Source organism: Brachycentrus maculatus, unplaced genomic scaffold (genome assembly GCF_059751285.1).
Source record: "Brachycentrus maculatus isolate JH-2025_06_01 unplaced genomic scaffold, ASM5975128v1 h1tg000172l, whole genome shotgun sequence".
NCBI classification, from domain to species: Eukaryota; Metazoa; Arthropoda; class Insecta; order Trichoptera; family Brachycentridae; genus Brachycentrus; species Brachycentrus maculatus.
Window position 1 is genome coordinate 1,267,946 of NW_028280925.1, and position 12,335 is coordinate 1,280,280.

Below are 12,335 nucleotides of genomic sequence, written 5' to 3' on the forward strand. Positions count from 1 at the left end.
AGTTATCTGCGGTTTGTGAGTATATACCATTGACTGGAGAGACCTTCTCAACTTCGGGATCTAAATAACTCCTTAAAAGATTGGAACAAAAGGCAACGGAAAACCACTGTCACCATCTTCCCACGGGAATATGGTAATAGTCACGAAAGACACCCTCGTAACCACAACTTTGCCAAGAGTGACAGACCTAGAATAATGTATTAAAGTGAAAGTTTTGAAATTAAAATATATGTCCTGTAAAAAGGACACTTTAACTCACTAATTTTTGAAAAATTGCTTTTAAACGTTGAAAAAGCAAAATAATTATTACAAAAAATACGTGGAATTAAAATCTATATTATGGTTCTTGTGGAGATTCATAAAATCAACAACATTTCAAAAAACAAATAAGAAAAAATACATTTTTCATATATGTTTTAAAATCTATTGCGACATGTGTTTTGATACAATCATTTTCAAATGCAGTGTTTCATAATGCATCCAAACACATGTAACAAAAGATTTGTTTTAAAAGTGGTATATACTAAGTAAAATTAAAAATATGCAGATATTACCACAAAGCGACTCATCAATTTATAAAGTGACTCATTTATGATTTAATTCAAGTAATCAATCAATGAAATAAAAATGTTCTGACATCTCAACATACACAAAGAAGAATATGGATGTCTGGATATTTACAGGGCTTATGACCTGTCATAGGCTAGTTAAGTGATCACTTTACACACGTGCTACATTCACCATCCTACCCATGATTTTCATCCACAATTTTCCAAATTTTCTCTACGTTTAGATGTCAAAATGTAAAAATAACTCCAGAAAGTGCATAAAATGTTGTGAATAAAATATTTGTCTTAAATAACTACAAAAGTTTAAAATACAATATTACAAATTCAAAACAAAGTCATATTAAAATGTTCGTTTTTTATAAATTGAAATATTCATTCCAAAATTTGGTGCTTCAACACATAATTATTTCGATACATTAATATAATAATATGCTCGACGAGGTTACATGCTTAATCAAGTCACATCTCTCGGTTGAACCTGAAGATGAAATGTAATTTTCTTTGAGATTGATATTTCTATTAATAATTGCGTTTTCGTTCAGTTTGAAAGCTCAAACATGCTTATCAGATTATGAAAAAAGGAAAATTTTAAAGAAAGATGCAAATAAATTGAGGATGTTGAATATTTTTTACTTCATGCGAAAACATAAATTATATCGAATGTAAATTACACATATTTTTTTCTTAAAAGCAAAAATTGTCAAAGCCAAGAATTCGTTAAGTCACAACTTTATTTTCTCTAAATCTAGGTAACATTTTACGTACTAAAGTACGTACGTAAATTACTTACGTAAAGTCTCCAATGTAGAAACTATTATTTAAAAAATTTCAAAAAATAAAGAAAAAAGAATCAAAACCAAGTACATCATAAAAATTCTTAAATTATTTCAGATTATCTATTTTTATAACCAAGCAATTATAATAACTTTATTTTATTTGATCAGTGACCGTGATTTATTGTAACCGATATAATTATACTGGGCACAAGACATCACCAGTCTAACGATGTCGGTAATAATAAAACCCGGTCACCAGTCAAATAAATGAATGCGGAAAAAAAATGTAGTTTTAATATTATCAAATAACATAATTATAAAACAAGTTTCATATTTACTTAATGTAAAAATCTTGTAATTTTTAATATCCAATGTATGCAACCTTAAAAAAAACACTTCTGTCAAGGAATATAGAAAACATTCTATCTAAGATGCGGTAATAAATGTATTTGACTATAATAGATAATGATGTTTTTAAAATAGTTGAATATCGCTAGTTAAGTTTTCTAATTAAATCACGAAAGTAATTAAAAAATATCCCACTTTTAAATTAGTAGACTGCTACTTCGGAACGGTTCGCCTGTAGTAGGATTAGTCGGCGCGCGCCCCACCCCCTGAAAGGCGAGTCGAGCGAGTGCCGCCACGCAGGCCGCACGTCACCCACAGGCGCCCGCGCGCCCCGACTGACCGCCAAAGTGATTGAAACTTGTAATTAAAGAATATCCGGAAAACAATCGAACGCTGTTTTAGAACAGCGAAGAATTCAAATCGGGAAGAAAATTAAGAACTTAGGAAATCATAGTGATTCGTGTTTTGTTTGAAGTTTCAAATTTTCCGGTACGCGCGCCTTTTCAGGTATGTACAATAATAAATTTCAAATAAATTATACATTATACATGCTATGTTTTTTACTAAAGCTTTATTTTTATGCTTGAAAAATATTTAAAAAATATATTTTATATATATATCGTACAATTTAATTCAATTTTCACCAAAGACTAACGATATATTCATCTGGGTAGTAAAAATTCAGCAATTTTTCTTTTCAGATTTTTTAGTTATAATTTCTCGAAGATTATAAATACTTTGATGATAACACGAATAAAATTACATTTTTATGGCTTTTAAATAAAAATTCATTACCGTTACATATAATTTTGTGAGAAAACTTAATCAAAGCTCTCTGTTAAAAATAGCGCTTTTTAAATTATTTACTTTAATGGGTTTATTTAAATAATTTTGATTGTGTTTTTAATTAAATATGAAGTATTTTTGAGATGAGTTTTTTTATAAATGTTTTAAGGTTTTTTTATACGTTAAAACTTCTTTTTGTATTGGGCACCCCAATTTAATCAATATTAATTTCTTTGAATTTATCTTTTGTATTCTACGACTGATACACATACTCCTTTTTTCAAATGTGACGTAACAATTTTGTAAGCATTTAAAAAAAAAATCCGTTAAATCTACGAAAGAAATTCTTTGGCGATGGTTTCTTTTTTAAAAGGCAAACTGAAATTACTTAGTACTGCGTTTAAAATTCAATTTTAAAGTTTGATCAAAGGTCAAATATTTTCCAGCTGCAATGAAATCTTACAATCGATACTTTGTCTAGAACAAAAGCAATCTTTTTAATTTTTTTAAAATAAAAGCTTTGCCTAAAACAAAAGCATTTTTTGCACTCATGGATTATTGAATTTCTTTGATTATTCTGAATTCGTATTGTGTTGTTGGATTTATACATTTATAACTTACATTCGGCTTCCTCCGTAAGCATGTTAAGCTGACGTGCTGCAGGTCCCGGGTTCGATTCCCAGGGGGAGAGGTGTGATAAATATATGTGATTTTACACACTTATATTTATTTAATATCACTCTGGACTGGTCCCTGAAGCGCAGGAATGATAACCTTGCTTTCATGAAAATAATGATGGAGATAACGGAGGTTAACGAACATTGGGAGTGGATAAGGGTTATAAAGACTAACTATACATTATTTAGTAAAAATAGACATATGGTATTATGATGTAATTTTTTAATGAAAAAAATATTGTCGATGTTGCAATCACTTCGTTCTTAGCAACGTATTGAAAGGGTAAAATTTTCTGCCAAAAGGGTATTCCTTTTTTCTAATTTTATTACTATCTTTCATTACTATCTATTATAGACCTTACTATCTATTATTATAATCCTTACTGTCCATCAAACCACCTCCCTTAGTTGTTCCCTCTACATCCTTCCCTAAACTATCTATTTCTTTTGCCTCCTTATTATCATCATTTTGTAATTTATGTTTTTTTTTAATGTTCAAGTACTATGTACTCTCTGATTGCATACAGATACATACATGTATATATGGTTTCAATCGTTTTGACCAATATCACTAATCTGTTTTTGATTGGTAGGAAGATATTGTTTTTTTAGCAACAAACCCGCCAATGTACTAATTTTTACTTATATATTTTTTTATTACAAAAATAATAGTAATAATAGTATATAACCACTCACTGAGATTTTTATGCTACCGGTTTCAAGACGTACCCGTCTCTTCGTCAGGAAAATCACCACAGCATGCAAACAATACTAACCTTCACTACCATAGCACTATTTACACACTTAAAACTACACAAAATGTTTAAGACATGGTCTTCGAGTCGACCAAAATCGCATGTCTTAAACATTTTGTGTAGTTTTAAGTCTGTAAATAGTACTATGGTAGTGAAGGGTAGTATTGTTTGCATGCTGTGAAAGTGATTGTCCTGATAAAAAGACGGGTAGCTCAAAACCGGTAAACATAAAAATCTCGGTGAGTGGTTAAATACTAATATTACTAGCATTTTTGTAATAAAAAAGTTAAAATGACTAACCACAAAGTAAATGCATTGAATATTAATAATATTGAAAAAAAAATCTTATTTCTTTTCTGTACATGAAGTTTAAATATATAAAAATAAATAAATTTCATCACACAAAACAGATCGTGTTCAGTTTACTTCATAAATGTGGGTTTCTTTCATCAAAGGTGCTGGAGGACGGGCGAGGTAGAGGGCTGGCCGGGAAGGTTGCGTCATCATGGTGAGAAACACGCTTCCTGAAATATTATTTTACCGAAGGTGTCAAGTGTCCCGGGAACTTCATTTTTCGAGGCGGAAGGCCCTATACTGTTACGACCCCGTACTCAGAAAAAAGCAATTTCATGAAAACACTCATGTTTCAGGCATGAAAAAAAAGGATCAATAAAATATTATTCTTTAATTTTGGAATTTTGCCTTCATTATAATCATGTACTTGGGATATTAATAATAGTTACAGTTTCCTCATATCACTGTTATATTTCAATTAAATATTTTTGTTTTGAACATCATTGAGATTTCAACATAATTGAAAGTAAATATAGAAGTCTGGGTATTTACAGGGCTTACGACTGTCATAGTCTGGTTAGTGATCATTTTATATATGTGTAACATTCACTATTCTATCCACACTGTTCAAATTTGGGAAAATATATTAATGTTTCAATTGACATTACAACATGCTACTTGCACCATCTACGATTGAGTTAAGTAATTTTTTGTGTTTTATTTTAGTTAAGTAATTAGAAGAGATCTTAATGAAATATTTTTTAATTTCTCCTTGAATTATTTTATGTACTAGGAGAGGCTTGAAAACCTCATTTAAAATTATTATATAACTTTTTTCCAAATCTTTTATTAAAATTGTTAACAAAGATTTTGCCACACTTAAAAAAGATTTTATTTTTGAGCAATAATTCTCGTTTATTGATATCTTAATTGAGATACCCACATTTATCCATTTGGATGAAAATATTTTGCCTCAAATACAAGCGTTCTTTGCTTAAATGCATTTGTTGGATATAAGTATAAAAGTAAGTTATTAACGATATTTTTTTTTATCTTTTACCAATTCCCTTACATATTTTTTGTCGTTTGAAAAACATGACATATAAAGGATTTTCGAGGTTATTATAACATTGCCAAAGCTAATATTTTGGCTTTATAGGAGCATTATGCAAAACTTGAAAAATAAATAAAAAAGATGATGACGAAGAAGAAGAATAAAAATTGAATAAAAAAACCCTCAAAAGCTGGCGGGTAAGAAGGAAAATAATTTCACAAAACGAATATTAATGGAGCAGTCAGTTAAAGTTTACTTTTTTTTATGAAAATAGTAAAATATGAAAACAAAAAGAAATATTTTCTTTATAAAAAACATTCCGTAAAGCAATTCTATCTCAGTATAATTTCATTCTTTGTACGTTCCATTTGTGACTGTACGTACATAGAATCAGATAGGGGATGTATTATTCATCAGTCTAATCGCTTTCTTCCTTGTGTATTCGTTCCCTTGATGTAGCATCTTGTATGCAAATCCGGTCACCCTCTCCCTCAGGCTTTTGACATAACACTCTTCACAATCTTTCTGCTGTGTGAAAAATCCTGAAAAGAAAATTTCAGAAAAAATCTTGAGCCACCATTATTTTTCAACGAAAGTAGGTTTAAAATTTATTGATATCAATTATGGGTAGAATGGCGAATGTCACACGTATGAAAAAATAATTACTTAAACCAGCCTATGACGGGTGGTAATCCCTGTAAGAACCCAGATTTTTTAATCCTTTTTGCTGAAATGCCAATATGAATTACTCCTATGTGGAGACAAACCATGAAATCGTTTTATTACTAAAAATTTTTTACACACTCAAAATATTGTCAATTAATAACAAGTCAAAACATATGTACTCGTATATTAAAAAAATAACATGATGTTGTCAGGCAATCTGCTAGTGTATAAAATAATTTAGGAAAAATCTTACAAACATACATTTCAAATTCTTTTTTGACATCTCGTCAAAGATGAAGAAAAATATGGAAGTCTGGGCATTTATGGGGCTGACGACCGTCATAGGCTAGTTTAAGTGATCACTTTACACACGTGTAACATTCACCGATTCTACCCATTATTGACAACCACACTACTCAAATTCTTGGAATTTCTAAATATTTGAACCAATTTAGAAACCTTGTTCATAATTACTAGAATTTCACTATAGACATCTATTGATGAGATGAAAATGAGATATTGTTAATACATACATTTCATTGAGGTGTCTAATACTTTATTTTTACTAAAATTATCCACAGATGGTGCCAAGAAAGTAGCACGTGTATTATGTTTTCAATTGAAGCTGAAAATATTATCTTTTTATTTGTATTTGCTTGTCAATTTCAAATCAATATCAATTTTATGAGTGTTATTTAATGACTTAATGACTTACATTCTTCTTCATCTATGTTGAGATATCAAAATTTAAAAAAAACTTCTTAGTGAAGAAACCTAGATTTGTAACTAAGGATTTCGACTAAAGATCTATAGCTACCAAGGAATGGGAAAAGATATTATAAAATGCGATACTCAAGTCACGTGATTTAATAGCTCGACCTCAAAAATTTGTTAATTTTAGTTAAAAATACTGTCTATCAGACGCCACTGAACCGTTAACAATTAATTAAGAATTTATTTATTAAGATTAGTTAAGACCTCAGCCACCAAAACCGCTTAAATATTCCCTTGATAGTATATAAACCAGCTCATATGTAAATAATTAACGAGATCATTACATTAGCTGGTACAAAATGTTTGGTAGGGAATCTATTATACATACATCTACACGTAACATTAGTTCTCTACTGAGTGAATACATTTTGAATAAAACCTTTTTAAATCAAACGTAAAAGTTTATTCAAAAACCTAAATCTTCTTAAATTATAAGATGCATTCTAATAGGCGCGTGTTTTTATAAATCTGCGACAGGTGTTTTTTTCCTGTTTTAGGTAAAAATATTTTTTAAATTAGCTTTTTTGTTTGAATTGAAGCCCTATCTTTTGAAAGTAAAACAAATAAGTGGAATACTTAACTTTACAACTTTTGAGTGTGTCCAAATACTTGTTCACGAAATCTGGATTATCTCCAATTACAGGAGTTATTTTCATATTATTTTTTGACATCTCATCAAAGATGAAGAAGAATATGGAGGTCTGGGCATTTTACTTAAACCAGCCTTTGACGGTCGTCAGCCCCGTTAATGCCCAGACTTCCATATTCTTCTTCATCTTTGATGAGATGTCAAAAAAAGGAATACTGAACACTGCACATGGGAATCAAAGTGCTTTGGGACATTAGCTGTTATTTATAGCTGCTTATTTAATACTCTAAAGTAAAAGCGGTATTTACATTAACTATTTTTTAGACCTTTTTTTACAAACGATGCAAATTTTTAAATTAAATACTCAAAACTTGTAATCATCTCCTAATATTTTATCGTAATAAAGCGATAAGCGGCATTAAAACTAGCAAGCTTAGAGAAGTGTATTCTAAGTTTTGGCCTGATATCAGAAGAAACTATACCTGATAATTTAATTACAGTTACGTAAAAGTTGAGCTTACATTCCTTTTGCATAGAACCACTTAGATATTCAGACTTTGCCTCAGATATTCACCCTTTTGATATTCATTTCTTGCTAAGCCATCTGAACCAAAAAGTAAAAACTTTACACTAAGTCTGTCACAGTATTTCGCCAAGGTTCTGCTATGAGATTCCTAAAATTTTAATGCGGCACTATCTGAGAGAGGTTTCGTATACTTATGTACCTTTTGATGCTGCGGAAAATTAAATTTCTTTATAAATATTTATATGTGTAACTTATAATAACATCATCAACAACAACAAAAAAACATTTCTTCATCAAGGTTTTCAACCAATGTTTTTATATTACCATTTCAAAAGATTTGTTTATCTTTGTTGCGATATCAATAAAGATAAACAAATCTTTTGAAATGGTAATATAAAAACATTGGTTACTGGGCTTACGACCTTACAAGCGTTGTTGACTAGAAATGTGTCGGGTTGTGGTCCCGTGGTTAGTGTGGCGGACTCTTGAGTCAGAGTTTCTCCGTTCGAACCCACTTACCACAATTTGAGACCATTTTTAATAATATTTATTATTAGAAATGGTCTCAAATTGTGGTAAAGGTGGTATTTATTTATTCGAATTATTTTTGAAAATAATAAAAACACAGATATTTCTCTTTTATAATTAAAAAAAACTCATGAAATACATGAAATTATAGTTTAAAAATGAAACTCACTTACTAGTAGGTAAAGGCAATAAAACTTTAAAGGTTTAAGCTTAAGCCGGGCCATGATAAGTGGTATTGCATAAGCCTAGCTAGATTCATTGGACGTTAGTTAATTCTAAAAACAGTTTACAACTCGTCAGTGATTACTGGTCTGTGTAATAACTTTACATTTATTTATTTATTTTTCACGATACACATAATTAGAAATCACAATTTGTAATAATGTGACTTTCCTGAGTTTTTCCGTGCCGAGGGCACATTTAACATTATTCTTTTTAATTCTCAGTTCTTAGTATAATCGAAATACGTTTACTACGCAAATCATTAAAATTACAAAAAAGTAATTGTGCAACATTACTCTCAGAGTAAAATTGCATTTTGATTGTAAAATTTAGCGTTTGACGTGTCCATTTCCGGTTGCGCGAACATGTAGTATTTTTCCACATATTAACACTTGCACTTTTGATTGAAAAGCATTTTTCACATTCATAACGAGCGAGTCACTAAATTATCCGTAGATGTAAAATTCTACGTGCAACGTAGATTCAACTCCGGGGTTCGTGTTATCCTTGCACAATCTAGATTACTTCAGTAAATCTGCAGGTGTGTCTGAATCGCAATTGCTAAGTGCTTTTTTCCCCACGAAGCAATTTATTCTAGAATGATTTGTTTTTAAATGTGACCGATTTGATTCTAGAACGTTTATTCTAATGTGATTTATTTAATTTCATTAATTGATTGGGCAGTCACATTGCGGTAAAATCTATCCATTTTTTATTAGTGTTTTACTTAGTAAATACCTTTTTTTATATTTTTAAACAGTGGTATTTAATTAGTAAATAAAACATTAATTAAAAAAAGCAATTTATTATTTCTACAACGATTTGTTTATAAATTTGACCGACTTTATTCTAGAATTTTTATTCAAAGGTGATTTATTTATTGTAGAACGATTTGTTTTTCAATAAGGCCGATTTCATTCTCCAACGTTTATTCTTAAGAGATTTATTTTAAAATGTAAACGAATTCATTGTACAACGTTTATTTTAAAGTCATTTATTTACTCTATAACGATTTGTTTTAAAATGTGACCGATTTTATTCAAGAATGTTTATTCTAATGTGATTTATTTATTCTAGAACGATTTGTTTTAATGTAACCGATTTTATTCTATGTAGAACTTTTATTAAGTGATTTATTTATTTTAGGATGATTAAATTTTAAATGTGAAAAATTTAATTTTACAACGTTTTTTCTTGAGTGATTTATTTATTTTCGAACGCTTTGTTTTTAAATGAGGCCGCTTTAATTCTTTAACATTTATTCGAAAGCGATTTATTTATTCTGAAATAAAATGTGGTTAAATGTGACCGATTTTATTCTTAAACGTTTATACTATAATACTTTATTTATTTTAAAACGATTTGTTTTTTAATGTGACCGATTTAATTATAGAATTTGTAATTTCAATTGATTTATTCATTTTAAAACGATTTGTTATTTCAATAACTTTTTAACCTTTAAGTGGCATTTCGGACTTGAAAAATGCGTATTTCTGTATACATGTTATATATAGATAATCAATAATTGTGTTGTGGTTAGCATCACGTGCTTTGCGTAAGAATTACGCTCGGGGCCACTCTACCCAATCTTGGTTCCTATTTTTAAACGCAAGGTGCTATACTGAAAAATATTGCATATATAGATTTTTAAATGTCAAAGTATTTTATTTTGCTAATATAAATAAAGACGTTTTGAGAGATTGACTAGAAAAATAAATATGTTACATATTGCGTTGTCATCTTATAGACATATACACAAATAATACACACTATTTTTCAACAAATAATTACATGCATTGTAAATATATTTTAATAAGTTGTGATAGCATAATTATGAGTAATTTCAAATTATGAAAATGAAATTTTAAAATTATCTTTATTTATATGTAATTAATTAAATCGTTTAACGTGATCTTCATTCAACATCTCTCCAGATAAGGTAAATAAAAAAGCACAAACTTAAAATTAATTTACTTTATTGCTGAGATTAAATCATACAATTGTATTAATTCATGCCTTTAGATTGTATGTAACTGTTTTTGCAATCAATTTTCATTTTGTTGCAAAATTTTACTCAAGAATTAAGAGTACATGAAATTAGAGTAACTTTGAACATAAACCCATTCGAATATTAAAAAGGCTGTATAATTTATAATATGTACTCCTCAACAGGGGCATCATAAGCGGTGTTGCATAAGATGTTGATGTTTCAGAATTTCGAGCCGTTTGAACGTAAAGTGGTTCAAAAATAAGCACATTACGTAAGCCCCAATCGTTGACGTGTTGTTAAGAAGTGCTAACGACACGTGGTTTAATGATGCACAAAAACCCTATCGACGCCATCATTAGGTATGTGGTGAATTCGATATGACTCAACGTTTTTTCTACAAGACACGTGTGGGTTTATATTGGATGGGCTATTTTAAGGTTTATACAAAAAAAACATGTTTGACTAAGATTATTTTTATCCATTTTTAGGACTTGTGTTTTTATTGACATCTCAATATTTTTTAAAGGAATAACCTGCAAAGCCAAAGCAAATGAAGAAGAACATGGAAGTCTGGGTATTAACAGGGCTTACGAATTATCATATGTTGGTTTAATTGATCACTTTATACATGTGTAACATATAAAAAGTGATTTTAACCATTCTTACCGTGATTGACAATCACACTACTCAAATTTCGGAAGTTGTACATAAATATGCCCGTTGAGTTAGTAAAAATAATAATAAATTTGGATAACTTATATAGCGCCATTTTCGTAAAATAACACCTCAAGGGCGCTTCACTGTGAATGAATTGGGGAAAATATTATGGTGGAAATGATTTAGTGAACAAATGTGTTTTTAGACTTTTCCTAAAGATCATCTCACTCTCACTTTTTCTAACCATTGGTGGAAGAGCATTCCACGCCGTCGGACCCGCAACAGCAAAAGCACGCTCGCCAAATTTAGTGCGTTCATTGCGAGCTGGTAAGATCACTTTGCCCATTGCAGATGTTTTAGCTGATCGAAGCGTGAGACGTCTTTCAACCAATTCATCTGGAATACACAGCTCTTTTAGATACTCTGGAGCCATATTGTGTATTGATTTATACATGAGTAGGCAGAGTTTATGCTCAACCCTTTCGGGAAAGCGTAACCAGTGGAGTTTGTGAAGTAGTGGGGTGATGTGACTGAATTAAGAAATTCTAAAAATCAGTCTCGCTGCTGCGTTTAACATTTGTAGTCGAGTCATTTTATTGTTTGGTAGACCCGTGTATATACCGTTACAATAATCGACTCTAGATATTACAAACGCATTTATTATTGACGGGCAGCATCAACTGGCAGATTCTTGCGAATGCTTTTAATTTACCTTAGCTAATAAAAACATGTACTTGTTGTTTTGCTAATTTGAGTCTCAAGGGAGAGATCAGAATCTTAGAACACGCCGAGCAGTTTGACAGCCGGTGTAGTGGTACTCTTTGGATTGAGTGGTGTCGTGTTATCAATCAAATTCTGTCGTTTAGGTGTGGCTATCCAGAGATGTTCCGTTTTGGACGGGTTTAATGTCAATCTGTTGAGTTGAGAATGATTATATGTTTTTTTAATTATAAGATACGTCTATGAAATGTTTGTTAGATTCTTCTCGAATAATTGTATTTTAAATATTTTAATTGAAAACTATCTATGTATCAATATGTATGTATACATTTAATTGTTATTTGAAAATAGAGCGTTGCATGATTGCGTTGATTAAACCCATGATAACTTTACTAAAAGCATGT

At 30.0% G+C, this 12,335-nt stretch overlaps 1 protein-coding gene across 1 annotated transcript in view; it reads left to right on the forward strand.

Moving 5' to 3' along the window:
- Nucleotides 1–1,968: 1,968 nt before the first annotated feature.
- LOC148308276 (uncharacterized) overlaps nucleotides 1,969–12,335 on the forward strand; it is a 167,235-nt gene continuing 156,868 nt past the window's right edge. Inside the window, exon 1 of the mRNA XM_088262009.1 lies at nucleotides 1,969–2,200. The gene's annotated coding sequence lies outside the window, so the exon portion shown is untranslated. The remainder of the gene's footprint in view (nucleotides 2,201–12,335) is intronic.